Source organism: Myotis davidii, unplaced genomic scaffold, assembly GCF_000327345.1.
Source record: "Myotis davidii unplaced genomic scaffold, ASM32734v1 scaffold327, whole genome shotgun sequence".
NCBI lineage: Eukaryota > Metazoa > Chordata > Mammalia > Chiroptera > Vespertilionidae > Myotis > Myotis davidii.
In genome coordinates this window covers 5,883,438-5,884,531 of record NW_006298628.1, presented here as the reverse complement: position 1 = coordinate 5,884,531, position 1,094 = coordinate 5,883,438, and positions in this window count along the sequence as shown.

The window sequence follows — 1,094 nt, the reverse complement described above, 5'->3', positions numbered from 1 at the left end:
TGGGGGTGGGCGAGGGAGGTTTGCTCAGGGCAGGGACAGTCTCTTCCGTGAGCTTGGGCTCCAAGGGCATCTGCTGTAGCTCCCTCCTCAGACCGGGCTGTTCCTCCTCAGGATCCCATCGCCTGGCTCTCTGCCTGGTCTCAGCACACAGTGCAGTCCCTTCATCTGTTTGGATTGGCCTGGGTCCCCCCGACAGGCTGGTGTGGGGAGACTCATCGACCACAAGAGGCACCGCCCCAGGCTCCTCCGTTACCCCTCCTTCCCAGGTGGCAGGAGGAGGGTCAGGTAAAGGCACCCACACAAAGCCTGCCTAGGAGTGCAGCGTTGGGGGTACTCCAGGCTCCCACAGAACCCCCACCCCGCCTGAACCTGGTTCCATTAACCCCTGCTGTCCCAGAAAGCTGCCTCCCCTCAAAATGGCCTGAGCACAGGCTGGGCCATTGGTGCCTCATTCCATGTCTGCAGGGGGGTGGGGGGGGGTGGCCTCCAGTGTGAGTCAGGGTTCTAATGCAGAGGGGGGGCGGGGGTCAGACTTGCATTCCACAGGGGGGTTCCAGGCTCTGTGGGGGAGGGAAGCTGGCAAAGGTCTCTCCTTAGACTGTACATGAGGTCATGTATGTGCCATTGGGTCCCTACCCTCTTTACCTTTTGGGATCCCCCTTGGAGGACGGCAAGGAAGGAGCCTGCTTTGGGTTCCATGAATGAAGGAGGCCTTTTCCTGGGTCCCCCGCTCTGGGGAGCCTCTCTGTGGGTCCCTGCAGTGGAGGGAGGCAGGCAGTGGGTTCTGCACCCACTTCCACTCCCAGGGTCCCTCTGGATGCTGCCTTTTTCTCTGGTGAGCACCCTCCACCCCCAGCCCCCAGCCAACAGCAATGTGCCTCCTAAGAGCACTCTCTCTCCCTCCTAAAAGCATGTCTCTCCGCCAAAGTCCCCGCTGCCTCTGGCTGGGGAATTACAGGGCTGGGCTGGGGCAGGAGGCCGCTCTGGGGAAGGAGATTAGGAGTGTCTGGCAGGGGTGGGGCCCTGGCTTACTGGCTTACTCACATCCTTGTGAGTGCTCTGCGCTGCAGATTTGGGGAGCCCACTCCAGTGTT